Below are 16,750 nucleotides of genomic sequence, written 5' to 3'. Positions count from 1 at the left end.
GACTGATGACCACTGTTCATGGGGCTGCTGCTCCAGCCAATGTCACATTTGCTGTTCCTTCTGCCTGAAAGCTCTGTCCTTCCCCTTTTCTCCACCTGCTTCCTCCTACTCTCCCCCACTGATCTCAGCTTAAACATCACTTCCTCAAAGAAACCTTTTTCCTCCCCTTTCCTTTGGATCACCTTTATATATTCCCAGAATACCATATTCCTTGGCCTCTCTGTCCCAACTGTGATTAATTATGGATATAATTATTTTCTGGAGTGTCTTTCTCACTATGTTTTTTTTTTTTTTTTTTTTTTTTGTGGTACGCGGGACTCTCACTGTTGTGGCCTCTCCCATTGCGGAGCACAGGCTCCGGACGCGCAGGCTCAGCGGCCATGGCTCATGGGCCCAGCCGCTTCACAGCATGTGGGATCTTCCCGCACCGGGGCACGAACCCGTGTCCCCTGCATCAGCAGGTGGACTCTCAACCACTGTGCCACTAGGGAAGCCCTCTCACTATGTTTTAAGACAGGGTCCATGTCTGTGGACAGTGGCCTTTGGTACACCCAGAGCCCAGAACAGTGTCTGCCACATAGCTGCCACCCAGTAAACAGCTGCAGAATAAACAAATGATCCTGGGATGTCAAGAAAAGTCTTAACTCTGTTCAGCTTCCTCTTTATAAGAAGACAGAGCTGTGTACAATCATTTGGAAAGGGTTTCTGGCAAGAAGACTTAACATGGCCACCATTCAGATGTTTCGTGAGAACCTTTGCTTATCTTGGGAATGGGTTCATCAAGAACTCCTCATTCCCTGGCTGTGCAAGGTCGAGGCAGCATCATGCTTTGACTCTGGGAAAATGACAGTCGCTCCCATGTAAGTTTATTAGATGAATTGCCGTTTATGAGTTTGACATGCATCCTCTCAATCCACTAGATATTCTGATTGATGAATGCCCTTGCCAAGTGCTCTATGATTCCTTGAATTTAATCATGAATTCAGTAGGCAGGGCACCATCTGACTTGTACCTTCATTGCCTCTGAAAAATGAGAGGTTGGACTAGGTCTCCAAGGGCCCACGCTGGACACCAGTCACTTTGCCGTCTGCTCCGAATTACTTCTCAACGCCATCCACGAAGTTGTGTTAGGACTTATTGTCTCATCCCAGTCTCAGCTACCGATAGGCCCAGTGGTGAGCACTTTGACTCAGCTTGGACCCAACGGTTCCTCCCCTCAGCTGATAAACTGAGGCATGTGGGAACCTGAGAGGGAGTTGGGAACAAAGATCGAACCCTAAGAAGCTCTTTGCCAGAACAGATGAGGCATGACGTTTCCCTTTGCCTTGCTGTGTGTCTTGTGCTGTGAACGGTGCCTTGAGTGGTGCCTGGCACGTGGTGGATGCACATGAGAAACTTACAGCGTGAATGTGAGATGGGTGTGCTCCCGTCTCCTCCAGTGTAGTGGTGCCAAACACGTGTTTGTGAGGGGTATTGGTGGCTGGGGGAGGGGGTAGAATGGAAGATGTGGACAGAAATTAAGTCAAGGTTCTATGGTGGGAAGATGCCCATGGGTGGCTGGTGATGTGGAAAATGTTCTATGTCCTGTCTTGTTGCTTCCAGGTGCCCACAGCCCCTCACTCGTGGACCTCGTGTATTCTGGCCTCTGTTCCATCATTCTGTAGTCTCACTCACCATCCTCTAAGGACCTTATTTCCTCAAGTCCTGCTCGCACTGGGATGGCTCACTGACACCCCAGCGGGAAGGGATCCTTCCCTCAGCACGGCTCACACTGCATTTCTTTACTAGCATCTGGCTTCCCTGCTCAGCTGGGAGCTCTTGAAGGACAGGACAGGGTCCCTGACACACGGCAGCACTGAGGGCCTGCTTGCTCGTGAGCTGACTCCTGGACCAGGTTACCTGCCATAGAAGGTGCTAAGGAGAAGGAGGGTAGGTGACTGGGACCTCTGTTTCTACTGGTCTTCCTTCACTTGTGTCATCTATCATGCTCTAGTGTTTAATTTTTGTTTTGCGTTTCCCCTTCTCCTAGACTCTGTGTCGGTTTACAGTTTCTTTAGGGATAAACCAGCCAACCTGGGGTGGTGGTGTGTCTCCGAGGACTTGATGCATTTAGGGACTGTTCTCTTAGTGCGCCACCTCCTTGGGACCTCAGGATACCAGAAAGGGGGAGTCTCTCCCATGTCCTAAGCTCTGCCTCGTCTCCTCCCTCCCTCTCCAATCAGTGCACCCCCCTGCCCCGCATATCTGTGCCCTAATATGCAGGTGGTAATGAGGCCATGATTTCTCTTGGGAAAAGGAGCATCAGTTATTGATTAAAAAAAAAAAATTTCATGCCTGGGGCTCATGGACAACCAATTAGTCCATAATTCCTCAAACCACAAAGTCCCTTCTCATTTTTATAAGCCCCTCCCTTCAAATAGGCTAAGCTTTGGTGACTTTCTTTTCAGGCTCCATTGGTGGAGCAGTTTACCCAGGTCTCACCAGGATAAACGTGGGCATGGGTCTGATCACAGGAAGAGGGGGCCGTGGGACTCATTTATCACCTAGATCATGAGGGAGGTGGCCGAGATTGGGGCAGGAATCCTAGGCTGAGTTACAAGAAATTCTACTAGATCCATGGATGTGTTCAGGGTGGGGTGTGGTCCAAGGGTGTTCTGAAGCTGTATGACAATACTGAGTATATGTGCTGGGGCATTTTCCTGGGGATTGGTCAGTGGTTTTCATCAGTTTCTTTAAGAGGTCTGTGGCCCCTAAGAAGTTAAGAAGCCTGGCCTGGATTCTCTCTCTTGAGGTCCCTTCTGCTTTAGGCTTCTGCACTTTTGAAATAAGAAGCTGTCTCAGAAGCCCCAGGAGGGGAGATAAAGGCGGCGGCTGATTTCCTGGGGCCACCTGGTGGTGCTGGGGTGCATAGCATCCTTTGGGCAATAGGAGAAAGCCTGGGCCGGCTTCCTGCTGGACAAGTCCTAGGAAAGGGTTCAGAAGGAGGTTTTGGAATCTGGGTGCAGCTGCCTTCTCCCTCCAAGGAATGAGAACAGCGCTGGCCCAAAGCTGGAAGGGAAGGACTGGGTGGCCGGATCACCTCCTCTCCACCCACTCTGCACTCAGCTTCCTCCGAGCCCCCTTGGGAGACATCTTGGGAGTCCAGAGTCGGGAACCGAGTGAGCCTGGGACTGGTCTGGGTGGAGGGTATGCCAAGAGTGGCCTTGGGTGGGAAGGGAGGAGCTTCCGGCTTAAGTGGGGATAGAAGGGCTGAGGAACCCTGGCCAGGCTTGAGAATAAAGGCTGAGCTTTGCGTCTTTCAGTGAACTTCACTTGAACCAACTCTTTCACTCCACTCTATCCTGAGAGGCAGGCACTGTTTATATCCACTCCACAGGCGAGGAAACTGAGGCCCAGAGGATGACCTGATTTGCCAAAGACCACACAGACAGCTGTGGAGCTAGTCTCCCCACTGGCAACGAGCACCTCTGCTTTCTCAGCCTCCCTGTGGCCCAGCTTAGCAGCCCAGCTGTCCTTCCTCAGCCTGGAAGCTGGCTGCTTTAGGACAATCCAAAGCAGGGCATAATCCTCTGTGTGGTAGGACAACCCTACAACACAGTATAAAACAACAGGGTTTACCACCCCAGGTTGAATATACAACAGGAGCCAGGAAAGGCTTCATCCTTGGGTGGCAGATCCATGAAATGTCACTGAAGCTAAGTCAGGTTGAAGCTGGGAGGAAGGCTTCACAGAGCCCTCTGCCTCCTCAACTTAGAGGTCACTTCCTTTGGCCGGGGTCCCTGATCTCCACTGAGTCCAGAAAACTTCTTCCATCTTCTCTTCTCATGCACAGAGCTCACATCATCATTGCATTGGACATTCTCTATTGCACTTGCCCTTTTGCTTGTCTGCAGCCCTTTCAGGCTCTCAGCATCTGAGGGTGGGACCATTGTTGGTCCCGTGATACTATGATACCATGTTGGTATCCCTAGCCATTAGTCCATGGTCTGGCACACGGGAGGTGTTACCAAAAAAATGTATTAAATGAGGAAGTGACTCAATCATATAGTATCACATAAGATTGTGGGGAAGTTTCTTACCTGGACAAAAATTCTGAGATGACCACACTGGAGCTGACATCTGTTAGGGTCACTGAAATGGCAAAAAGGAGCAAGGTCTTGGTTTTGCCTTAAGTCCCTGGCATGAGTAGGTCTCCTGGCTGCAACGGTCATTAGCAGTTCTGTGCCTTTGTCAGGCTGTGTCAGTAGAGACTTGACCTTGTAGGATGCTACAAGTTGATGTTAGTGACGTTCATGGCAATCCCAGGGGAAGGCCTCTCTTCTCATGGTGCCATTGCTGGACCTTTTCTTTGGATCAAGAAAACAGTAAGCTATCAGGTTTTCAGTACATTTTATTTAATTATTATTATTATTTTTTTTTTTTTTTGCGGTACGCGGGCCTCTCACTGTTGTGGCCTCTCCCGTTGCGGAGCACAGGCTCCGGACGCACACGCTCAGCGGCCATGGCTCACGGGCCCAACCGCTCCGCGGCATGTGGGATCTTCCGGACCGGGGCACGAACCCGTGTCCCCTGCATCGGTAGGCGGACTCTCAACCACTGCGCCACCAGGGAAGCCCTATTATTATTTTTTTTAATATGGAACGCTTCATGAATTTGTGTGTCATCCTTGCCCAGGGGCCATGCTAATCTTCTCTGTATCGTTCCAATTTTAGTATATGTGCTGCTGAAGCGAGCCAAGTAAATTTTAAATAGTTATTGGATTTTAAATTCATTTGGAAGAATACACATATGAACATATAAAAGATATAAAAAAATAAAATGAATATATATCTACTGTGCAGTAAGGTTACGAAATTGTTTTTACATATTGCACTTATTATTTTATTCAAAATATTATCAAATTTCCATTGTAATAACTTTGAAACTTCCTGTGCATTCCTTCCAAATTCCTTTCCCATCTCCAGGGAAAATTTTAGGGTTATAGTTTCCTTTTTTCCTTTATAATTTATCACATATGTATTTATCAGAAATAATATATTATTTAGTTTCGAATGTTTTTGAAATTTATTTAAGTGGAATCATATTGCACACATTCTTTTATGACTTGATTTTTTTTTTTTACTCAACATTTTTGTAACTTTTGTCCGTGTTGGTAAATGCAGCTGTGGTATACTCGTGTGCACTGTTGGATTATATTCCATTTTATGACCAAATCACAATATATTCATCCATTCTCCTTTCTTCTGAATAATAGTTTGATGGTATATATATTTATATATTTTTCATCCTTTTACTTTCAGCCTTTGTCTTTATGTTTTAGGAATGTCTCTTGTAGATAGCTTATAGCTAGATTATTTTAAAATTCAGTTATATGAACTTTTTTTTTTTTTTTAAAGATGTTGGGGGTAGGAGTTTAGTAATTTATTTTTGCTGTGTTGGGTCTTCGTTTCTGTGCGAGGGCTTTCTCTAGTTGTGGCAAGCGGGGGCCACTCTTCATCACGGTGCTTGGGCCTCTCATTGTCGCGGCCTCTCTTGTTGCGGAGCACAGGCTCCAGACGCGCAGGCTCAGTAGTTGTGGCTCACGGGCCTAGTTGCTCCGCGGCACGTGGGATCCTCCCAGACCAGGGCTCGAACCCGTGTCCCCTGCCTTAGCAGGCAGATTCTCAACCACTGCACCACCAGGGAAGCCCCTATATGAACATTTTAAACTGGTAAGTTAATTAATCCAGTTATGTTTTTTCTGATTACTGATAAATGTAGATTTATTTATATTATCTTATTTTGCATTTTCAATTCCCCAATTTTCTTCATTTCTTTTTTCATCTTTCTTGTTTTCTTGTGTACTGAGGACTCCCCTGCCTCCCACCAATATTTTCGAGTTACAAATCTTAGTTCTAGCATTCTAGTGGTTGCCCTAGAAACCTTGATAAGTGTACTTAATCTAATAAAATTAAAAGCTAATCGGTATCTTTACTCTCCTGTTCAAGGCCCATAGATTTAACCCCACTCACTTCCTGTCCGACTTACTGTGGCAGGCACATCCCAATGATCCATATTCTTGTATAATCCTCTCTTCTAGAGTATGAGTGGGACCTGTGACTTGCTTCTAATCCAAAGAATATGGCAAAGATGATGGCATGTCACTTCCATGAGTATGTTTCTTTATATAGGACTCTGTCCTAGCAGACTGAAGAGAAAGAGCTTCCTGCCAGTCTTGAAGAAGCAAAAAATCATGTGTGTTCACATCTACAGATAGGGCCGTGTGGCAGGGAATGGTGGGAAAGCTCTAAATGCTGAGAGACAGTAGGAAAATGGGAACCTCATTTCTACAGCTTTGAGGAGGTGAATTCTGTTGACAACCCGAAGGAGCCCAGAAGTCCATTTTTCCCAGTCGACCATATGATGAGGCTGTCTTCTCCGACACCTGGACTGCAGTCTTGTGAGACCCTGATCATAGGACCCAGTTACATGCCTGGATTCCTGACCCCTGGAAATTGTGAAATAATGAATGGGTGCTAAGTTGCTATGTTTGTGGTAATTTGTTACACTATACAGAAATAGAAAACCAATACATATATGTATAATAATTTTTCCAATGTTTTACTTAAATTTGCTGGTAAAGCCACTTGAACCTGTTATTTCCTTTGTGTAAAAGTTCTAAATTATAGATTGATTTATTACAATAGTCATAGGACTACTCAGATTTCCTATTTCTTCCTGAGTCAATTTTAGTAGTTGTATGCTTCTAGGAATTTATTTCCTGTAAACTTTAAAATATATTGGCACAAAGTTTTTCAGTACATTCTTTTGACCTTTTTCATGTGGGTAGGATCTGTAGTGATGTATTCATTCCTTATATTGGTTATTTGTTCCTTCTCTCTTTTTTCTTAATTAGTCTCACCCAAGGGTTATCAGTTTAATTTTTCTTTCTAAAGAACCAATTTTTAGCTGTATCATCTATACTGTATATGATTTTTATTAAATTAATTTCTGCTCTTTTATTATTAAACTCTAATTCTTGTTTTTGGATTTTCTTTGTTATTTCTTTTCTAAATTTTTGAGATGGATTTTTCTTTAGCTTTTCTTTTTTTGGTGATAATATATGCATTTGAGCCTATTAAATTTCCCTCTGGTGTTTTAGCAGCATCCACCAAGTTCTGGTGTTAAACATTTTATTATTACTCAGTTAAAAATATTACCAAGTTTCCACTGTAATTATTTTCTTTGACTCATGGGTGTTTTAGAAATGTATTTCTTTAATTTCCATGCACATGGGGACTTTTCAGTTATATTTTTATTATTAATTCCTAGCTTAAGTTAATTGTGCTTAGAAACATACTCAGCATAATTTGGTTTTCTTTTTAAAATTGAGTTGTAATTTACATACAATAGTTTGATGAGTTTGGGCAAAAGTATACTCCCATATGACTGGTAATGCAATTAAGATATAGAACATTTCCATCACCTCAATGAAATCTTCATGCTCCTTTCCAATCAATCCACCTCCATCCCACTCCCCCTCTGCTCAAGGCCACTACTGTTTCAATATCTATCACCAGCAACTAATTTTGTCTGTTCTATAATTTTATATGAATGATGTCACATAGTACACATTCTTCTGCCTCTGGCTTTTTTCACACAACCTAACAGTTTTGAGATCCATCCATGCTATTATGTGTTTCTTCCGTTTGTATTGCTGAGTAATATGTCACTGTATACCACAGTTTTTCTATCCCTTTTCCTTTGATGGACATTTAGATTATTTCCGGTTTTTGGCTATTATGAATAGCAAAATGAAAATTCTTGTACAGGTCTTTTTGTAGATACATGTTTCTATTTCTCTTGGATATATAACCATGAATGGAGTCCCTTGTTCATAGTATAGGTGTATACTTAGCTTTATAAGAAACTGCTGAACTGTTTTCCAAAGTAGTTGCATCACTTTACAGGCTCACCAGATAGGTTAAAGAATTCCAGTGGCTACATGTTTTGTCCCATGTCAGTCTATTTAATTTTAGTTGTTCTGGAGTGGCTGTACCATTTTACATCTCCACCAGCAAGGTATGAGAGATCCAGTATCTCTGCTGTCACTGTTACGTTAGCCATCCTGATAGGTATGCGATGATAACTTATTGAGGTTTTAATTTTCATTTCCCTAACAGTTAATGATGTTGAACATCCTTTCATGTGCTTATTTGCCACCCATATGACCTCTTCAGTGAAATTTCCTCATTTTTTTGACAATTTCTAATTGGATTTTAAAAAAATGTTGAGATGTAATTGATATACATTATATTAGTTTCAGGTTTACCATATAATGATTTGATATTTGTATATATTATGAAATGATCACCCAGATAAGTCTAGTTAATGTCCATCACCATACATGGCTACATAATTCTTTTCCCCTTATGATGAGAAAGTTTAAAATCTACTCTCTTAGCGACTTTCAAATATGCGATACAATATTATTAACTATGGTTGCCATGTTGTACGTTACACCCCCATGGCTTGCTTATTTTATAACTGCAAGTTTGTATCTTTTGACTCCCTTCACCCATTTTTCCCACCCTAATGTTGAGTTTTGAGAGTTTTTGTACACCTTTTGTTAGATATGTGGTTTGCAAATATTTTCTCCCAGCCTGACACATGTCTTTTCAGCCTCTTAACTGAGTCTTTCACATAGGAAAGGTTTTAATTTTGATGAAGTCCAATTTATCAACTTTTTTCTTTTACGAAACATGCTTTGATGTCAAGTCTAAGAACTCTTCTCCTAGTCCTAGGTCCTGAGATCTTCTCCTATGTTTTCCTATAAGAGTTTTATATTTTACATCTAAGTCCACAATCTATTTTTTTAAATTAATTAATTAATTTATTTATGGCTGTGTTGGGTATTTGTTGCTGTGTGCGGACTTTCTCTAGTTGTGGTGAGCGGAGGCTACTCTTCGTTGCAGTGCGCGGGCTTCTCATTGCAGTGGCTTCTCTTCTTGTGGAGCATGGGCTCTAGGCACGCAGGCTTCAGTAGTTGTGGCACATGGGCTCAGTAGTTGTGGCTCGCGGGCTCTAAAGAGAAGGCTCAGCAGTTGTGGTGCACGGGCTTAGTTGCTTTGTGGCCACAGTCCATTTAAATTTAATTTTTATATGAAGTATGAGGTTTAGTTTGAGGCTCTTTTTTGTTTGTGTGTGGCCTATGGCTGTCCAATTGCTCAAGCACCATTTGTTAAAAAGACCATCCTTCCTCCATTTGATTTGGCACATTTGTTAAAAATCAGTTGGGCATATTTGCATGGGTCAATTTCTGGGTTCTCTACTGTGTTCCATTTATCCGTGTGTCTATCCTGCCACAAATAGCACACTTTCTAGATTACTGTAGAAATACAGTAAACCTTACTTTGGCTAGAGTAATTACTCCCATTTTATTCTTCTTTTTAAAATTTGATTTAGCAATTCTAGGTCCTTTGCCTTTCCATTTAAATTTTAGAATGTATGAAATAAAACCATAATATTTCACTTTAATTCTTGAAGGATACCTTCTGCTGGGTATAGAATTCTAGGCTGGCAGCTGTTTCTTTCAACACTTAGAAGATATCTTCCCATAATCTTCTGGCTGCCATCTTTCTATCAAGAGGTCCTTCAAAGATAATCTTCCTCTTCTTTCTGGCTCTTTTTAAGATTTTGTCCTTGTTTTTGTTTTTCACCAGTTTTACTATGTGGCTTTAAATCTTTCATTGGCTTTTGAAAAATCTCAATCATCTGAGATTTCAAATATTGCTTCTGCTTTATCCTCTTTTTTCTGGGATTCCACTTGCATGTGTGATTGACATCCTCATTGTATCTCTTATTTCTTATACTTTTATGTGTATTCCATCCTTTTTGTCTCTCCATGATTCATTCTGATTAATTTTTCTGATGTTTGTTTCTTTTTACTAATTCTTTTTTCACCTTTATCTTTATCAGCTGTTAAAGCCATACACTGAATTCTTAATTCGGGTTATTTTACTTTTCATTTCTAGAATTTTTATTTTAAAAATTTTAAATATTTTTCAGTTTTTTTCTCCTGATGTCCTAAATCTTGTCTTTACCTTATTGTACGATAAAAGCATTCTTGTCTTTCCCACGATTTACTGGCAACTGTGTTCTCTCTTTTTTTTTTTTTTTTTTGCGGCACATGGGCCTCTCACTGTTGTGGCCTCTTCCGTTGTGGAGCACAGGCTCTGGATGCGCAGGCTCAGCGGCCATGGCTCACGGGCCTAGCTGCTCCGTGGCACGTGGGATCCTCCTGGACCAGGCACGAACCCGTGTCCCCTGCATCGGCAGGCGGACTCTCAACCACTGCGCCACCAGGGAAGCCCTGCAACTGTGTTCTCTATCACATTGCACTTACACTGTTAATGTTCTGAATATAAAGCATATTAAACATATATTTAGTATTTTACATTTCTGTTATTAGTTTTTGCTCATCATTCTAAAATTTTCAGGTATTTTGCAATCTTCACTTGACGCATTATTGTATAAGTAGGTCAGGAAGTCTGGAGAAAGGACCCTGACTCAAAGAACCATCACCTTTATTCTCTTCTGACACAAGCTCTGAAAAGTAAGTATAGCATGGCATCCAGGGATGGTGCAGTCATGGTGGGAAATCCATGAACTGTAAATTCAGCATATAAGAGAAAGTTCCTGCCCATCAAGGAACTTATCATCTAACTTGGGGGACAAAAGGACACAGATTAAATGATTAGTGGGGCATATTAAAAGTATGCAGCTGGAGGCTAATAATGAAACACAGCTTCTGATGTACTTTGCTTCCTAGATGAAGACTCTAAGGGCTGCAATTGTTGTGAAAGGCCTTGTGTGCTCTTGCCAGGCCTAAGAAAACGGGTCCTACAATGAGTTATTTCTTAAAGCTTTGATTAATTCATTCATCCACTTGACAAATATCTTTGAATACAACATATACCAGGCGCTGAATTCTGTGCCTGCCCCATTGGTGGACAAGCTGGAACTTTACATTCCAGGCATAGTTTCTGGACCAGAGCAGGGAGGGGAGGGTGCCAGGCTGGGGAGGCCCTGCAGGGGAGCAGCCTGAGAGGAAAGAGCTGGGCCTGATGATGAGCTGCCGGCTGACTTCCCAAAACACCTGGCCCTTTTTTGGGGGGGTGGGACCCTGGAAGTTCTGCCTGCTGAGGACATAGTACTAACAAAGGCCCTCACCCTGGCCTTCCGAATTTGGTGTGGGTCTTGGGGTGGGATTAGACGATGGTGTGAGGAAGCCCACCACCTCTTCTCTCTGTGACGTGAACCAGATTGTGATTTTGAAGTGAGTAACTATCTTTTCATCTCTGAACCCCCAAAGCCTGGCACATAGTAGCTGTGCCACCTGTGTTAATCGCTGAAAGATGTTACCCCAAGAATTGTCTGCTTGAGTTCTCTACCTCCAGGTACTTGTCTTATCCCCACTTGAAGACCAGGTTGAAAGAAGTTTACTGATTTGCTCATGGCCGCAGACCCTGCATTTCCTGAAGGCTGATTCAATGCTCTATCTCGTCCATTAAGTTCTCCGTCATAATTCCAGTTCATAACTGGGTTGACCTTTCCCTGAATTCTTAGAACACTTAGCCTGAATTAATCATTTTATCATCTCAATAATAATTGCATCCACTTAAAAAGTCATTTACTGTCTGCCAAGCACTGTGCTAAGTGCTTTCATCCTTCAGCTCAGTTCTTTACAACACCCCTTTGAGAGAGAGACTTTTATTATTCCCGTTACAAAAGAGGAAGTTGGGGCTTACAGGAGTTAAACAACATGCCCAGGGTAGCACAGCTAGTAAGCGCTGGAGCCAGGCTTTGAAGCTCTGATGTCTTACTCAGAAGGTTGCCCTCAGAACCATCACGCTGTCCTGCTTTACTGCACTGTGTGTTAGGCTCAGTTCCCCACTGCGAGGCAGGCACTCTCAGGCGCAGGGAGCATGGCTTAGCTGTTTGTTTATTTGCATGTCTTTGCTTCTCTTTTTGATCTTCTGCCCATCCCCGATGGCCTGGCATAATGCCTTTATATGGTTGACTTTCCATGAAGCCTAGTTGACTCCGAATTTTCGCTGTGGCACTGTCAGACAGCAGGCTGCCGCTAGGTGGTGCTACATTCCAGAGAGTGGACGGAGGCTGTGTCCAGTTCAGCTTGCAAGAGGCAAGCTTCCTGTAGCTCCTGAGTGGGAAAGTTCAGAAGTGGGGAGGCTGGGGCAGGTGAGAAGGGGAAACTCCACACCTGCTGAGGAGAGAAGGGAGGAGAGAGAATCCATCACCCTAGCTGGTGCCTGATGCTGCCTGCCAGGAAGCAGCAGTCAGAAGAAGGGGTTCACCAGAAAGTGGAGTGGAAACGAGTCAGGGCCACAGGCTATCAGAAGAGCAGCGTATAGCGCTCTTAGTAGAGAGGGCCTGCCCAGTCATGTTTTGGTGGAGAAACACGGTCAGTGCCCAGGACTGGGATGGCAGATCTCAGATGTCGGCTGTCCAGGTCAGGGAGGGCTTCCTGGAGGAGGAAGGTCCCAGTGGGCAGATGAGGTCTGATTCTGTGGAGCTGAATGCCAGGCCTTGGTGCTTAGCAGGAAGAACCTAGGATATCAGGAGACCCGAGCGCGACCACAGATGACACTGTGGGTGGTGACTGCCTCTCTCCTGTCTCCTCTTCTGCAGGAGACCATACAGTGTACTGTCCACACCAGGACAAGTAAAAGGGAGTATTATTAACAATTACCCTGGGACAACAGGGGGAAACTGGGATAGCTAGCAGGGCAAAGCAGGACCTGTGATCACCTATCATATCTGAAAATGAATTTCCTTCTAAGGACCATCTTACTCTGAGTCATCTGATGTTTGGCTATAACGGAAGCATGAGGCTGGGACACAGAAATAAGGCCAGATGTCCTGGTTCTGTCACATTGTGAGATGCATAGAAGCTTTGGGTGGAGCTCACTCATTGATCCCGGGTTCCAATCCATCCATCCATCCATCCATCCATCCATCCATCCATCCATTGATCCCCGGACTATACAGATCCAATAAATCCATATGAAGCACCCCGGGTCCTGGTCCTTGGAGAGTTACACAGACACACCCCTGTCCTCAGAGGAGAGGTACGGCTCCCTCTGCCTGGCCGGGGCTCTCTCGTGAACTGGTTGGGCCCTGTCCCCCTCCCTGATCCTTTCCAGCTCTGCCCCTGAGGAGCCCTGCCCTGTCCACACTCTCTCCCTTGGGTTCCTGGTACATGGAGTGGGCCTTCCCTGGGAGGATTTCTAGGGGGGACTTGGGAAAGCCCCCTATACTGTCTCGCCCTGCCTTGCCCCCCCCCACCTCCTCATCCCACCCCAGCTTCTCCATCCTAACAACCTCATGACAAATTATCCCACAGCTAAGTTAAATTGGCTGCTTCATCAAATGCCATGATTATAGGGTAAGGAAAGTACATAGCTCATTAACTCAAATCCAGTCCCTCCCCCAGGCCTCATCCTTCCTCCCTTCACTTATTTCTGGAGAAGGGACTTGGCCAGAGAACAGCTGCCTCTTTCCTTCAAGGACTTCTTGGGTGAGGGAGAAACTTGAGGGCAGAAGACAGTGTGGTTTAGACAGTCAGTCAGGACAGGGCATGAAACCTGCAGTCCTCACACCTCCTGGGATCCACCAGCAGAGGGCGCCACGATGGAGAGCCACCCCTTTCAGCTCAGGCCCAGTCCTGCAGGACTCCTGGGGGATGGAGAGGAAGTTTGGGGGAGGGTGCTTCCTCTCCAGGCCTTTCCTTGTGGAAGGAGGGGCAGATCTCTTCTGGAGACCCTTTCTGGAGCAGGGGAGGGAACAGCACTGCCAAGACCCAGGGTCTCCCCCTGCAGACCCCAGAAGCCTTGCTCAGCATCGTGTTGTGTGTGGAAGGAAGGTGAGCTCCTCTGGATGCTGGGGTGACCTTGCCTTGACCTGATGGTGGGGATTCTGGTTTCAGCCAAACTGCAGGGTTGGCATCTCTAAGGGGAGGAGATTCAGGGAGACCTCTTCAAGATTCAAGAAAGGAAACTGGTTGGTTGGAAGATAATGTCCTTCTCCATTCAAGGGCCCACCTGTGGCCAGTGATAGGAGGGGCCTGGGGGAACCGCCCTTTCAGAGGGTCATGAAGTATTCATCAGGCTTTTGTGTCCGCCTGCCTGTGATCTCCGAGCAGAGACAATAGCGGGGCTGGGGGACCTTTGTCTCCATCCCTACAGAAGCAGTGTCAAATGTTGGCCACTTGTGGGTGGGGAACCCACCTCTCTTGGGAGAGGGGCAGTCCTGTAACTTGATGAGGGGCACCAAATTCAGGGCTAATTAGTTGGAAATTAAATTTTCCGTTTGACTTGTCCAAGGACCTAAAGTCAGGAGAGTCCATTGGGAGGAAGGATGGTGTCAACTGTGTGTGCTTCCTTGAACCTCACATGGGGAAGAAAACAGGGAGTGCCCCACAGGTACTCATTGTCAGAAAATCAACCAACCAAACAACCAAACAAACCATCCAACAACAACAAAAAAATGGTAATTGTATATTGAATGCTTTCCTAATGAGGGGGTAAGCCAACCAGTTGCCTTAAGATGGAGACAAAGGGTGCTTACAGAGACATCAAGAAGGCACATTATTCTACAGATTGTTTCAAGCACCTACTATGTGCCCCGTACTATGTTGTGTCCAATAGCTATTCATGTACTGTCTGAAATTACACCATTAGAAATTCATTTCTTTGTGATTTTATGACTGTTTAATTAGCATTTACCAAGCATTAACTGAGCTCACCCTTTATGGCAGGCAGTATTTCAGATGTGAGGCTACACGAGTGAACAAAAGACAAAATACCTGCTTTTATGGATCCTCCAGTCCAGTGAGGGAGACAAAAATGAATAGATATGTATTATGTCAGGTGATGTAGTCCTATGAAGGAAACCAAGATGGGTAAGTGGATGATGCATGATGGGGATGTTCTCTTAGATGCAGCGGTCAGGACAGGCCTCTCTGAGGAGGGGCATTTGAGTAGCCATCAAAAAGCTGGGATGGAGTCAGCCATGTGGCTATTGGGAAAAGGATATTGCAGGCAGCGGGGAGGGCCCAGGTAGGCCTGTGCTTTGGTGTCTGCGAATATCAAGTGGGCCAACGTGGCTGGAACAAAGTGAGTGGGAAAGGGAGGGGAAGAGGCTGGGGTCCAAGCGTGCAGTGCCTTGGGAGCCGTTGGGAGGACCTGGCTTTAACTCTGAGCGAGATGGGCCTTTGGGATTTTGATTGAGGAGTGATGTGATGTAACTCATGTTTTACCAGGATATTGGATGCTCTGTGGAGGATGGGCTAGGAGAGGGGGCACAGATGGGAACAGGGAAGCTTCTGCAGTGGTCCAGAGGTTAGATGTGCCCACAGACCCCCTCAGAAATGTCACTGTCTGTGTGAGTCTGTGTGTGTGTACAGGGGTCCCTCACTGGAGGCCCTTGTCAGCAATGTCCAGCCGGCTGCCCCCAAGCCCGCCCTGGAATTGAGACGGTGAGGCGCTTTGAGAGGAGGAGGCACAGAGCCAGTCTGGGAGCCCAGGGGCCTGGCTCCTCCTCTGGCTCTGACTCACTGCTGTCTCTAGCCGTTTGCTCCGAGCCTGTTTCCTCATCTGCAAAATCAGTCCATGAGCCGAACCAGGCCAGGTGGGGGAGGGGCGAGGGGGATCCCTGTGCCCTGCCGGTGCCTGTGGCTGCCGCGGGAGAGACAAGGAAACAGGTGACTGGGGCAAACGATGACGGGGGTGAGAGTGTTACTTAAAGCGAGCTGGGAGCCTGGGGAGGAGGGGGCAGACCGCCTCTGTCTGGAGCAGGGAGAGGAAGCTTCCCGAAGGTGGGAACTGTCAAAGTGAGACAAAGGAGAAGTAGGAGGTCGCTGGGCAGAGGAGCGGAGACGGTGTATCAGGCAGCGAACAGCAGGTGCAAGGCCTGGAGGTGAGACGGTGAGCGGAGGCCGGCAGGGGGGCACCGTCTCTCCTTGGTCCTCAGGTTTCCTTCAAGACTGAAGTACTGCAGGTGCCAAGCTTGAGGGAAGGAGGCCGGAGGGGAAGACCCTTGGGGACTAGCGGTTGGTGCCGGGACAGGTGGGAGGGGGCAGCGTGCAGAGCGTCTGTGGCATCAGCCGAAGTGGGAGGGATGGCTCCCCTTCACGCTGCCTCCCCCTCGGCCGGCTTTAAAAACAGAAGACGTCGGGATGGTTCTGGTGCTGAGGGCTGGGGACAGGGGAGCGGTATTCTGGGTTTCTTTGGTGCACACCCCTCCTGTTCCCCGTGTTGAGGGGCGAGCCGGTACCAGAATCTGGCGGAACCCCTGGGTCCTTGCTGTCCACCTTTAGCATCAGCTGCCCTCTCCTCCCGAGGTCTTCCTGACCCCCAGCTGTCAGGGTCCTCTGTCCCATGAGCTTCGGAGACCCCTCCCCTGCTTCTTGCCGGAACCTTGGTTACAGGTTTACACCGGAAGGCCCACTCTTCCCCTCCACGCTGGCGTGCAGCCTGTTCACGGAGCGTCACTGAGAGCGTACCGCCGGCTCTGTGCACACAGCGGTGAGCCTGCCCTCCAGCAGCCCCAGTGTGTGTGGGGCGACGAGGGGACCGAGCAGAGAGCCTGACCACACAACACGGCCTGTGGTTTGGTCTGAGGAGGGCTGGGAGACACACGCAGGCTGAGGTCCCACCTCACTTGGAAAACTATATTGACCCCAGGAGCG

General features: G+C 46.2%; 1 non-coding gene across 1 annotated transcript; it reads right to left on the bottom strand.

Annotated features, from left to right (window-relative positions):
• Window positions 1-4,629: 4,629 nt before the first annotated feature.
• Window positions 4,630-4,732, bottom strand: LOC115803009 (U6 spliceosomal RNA). Its single transcript, XR_004023600.1, has one exon. It is a non-coding gene; the product is annotated as a U6 spliceosomal RNA (small nuclear RNA).
• Window positions 4,733-16,750: the final 12,018 nt, after the last annotated feature.

This window comes from Delphinapterus leucas, chromosome 14 (genome assembly GCF_059928025.1).
Source record: "Delphinapterus leucas isolate spDelLeu-1000000601 "Yukka" chromosome 14, BTC_Dleu_Yukka2, whole genome shotgun sequence".
NCBI classification, from domain to species: Eukaryota; Metazoa; Chordata; class Mammalia; order Artiodactyla; family Monodontidae; genus Delphinapterus; species Delphinapterus leucas.
Note: the sequence above shows the minus strand (reverse complement) of the source record. Positions and strands in the feature narration are given on the sequence as shown.